Consider the following 219-nt stretch of genomic DNA (forward strand, 5'->3'; position numbering starts at 1 on the left):
GTTATAGGCTTTAATTTAAAGATTCATAGGTTTTTATAGGACTTTTAGATGCAGAACTTTCTGTAGTTCTGTTCTTTCTTTTCTTTCGAATTAGCATCGGTGAATAAAAATCGCAATTTGCAAGTAGAAATCCGATTTTTGGCTGCGTGATTCAGAGATTTAGAAGACGGAATCATAAACTCACAGATACTAAATCTGCAGGTTTACTAGTGGTTCCTA

This window comes from Cyprinodon variegatus, unplaced genomic scaffold, assembly GCF_000732505.1.
Source record: "Cyprinodon variegatus isolate N-32 unplaced genomic scaffold, C_variegatus-1.0 Scaffold750, whole genome shotgun sequence".
Classification (NCBI taxonomy): Eukaryota; Metazoa; Chordata; class Actinopteri; order Cyprinodontiformes; family Cyprinodontidae; genus Cyprinodon; species Cyprinodon variegatus.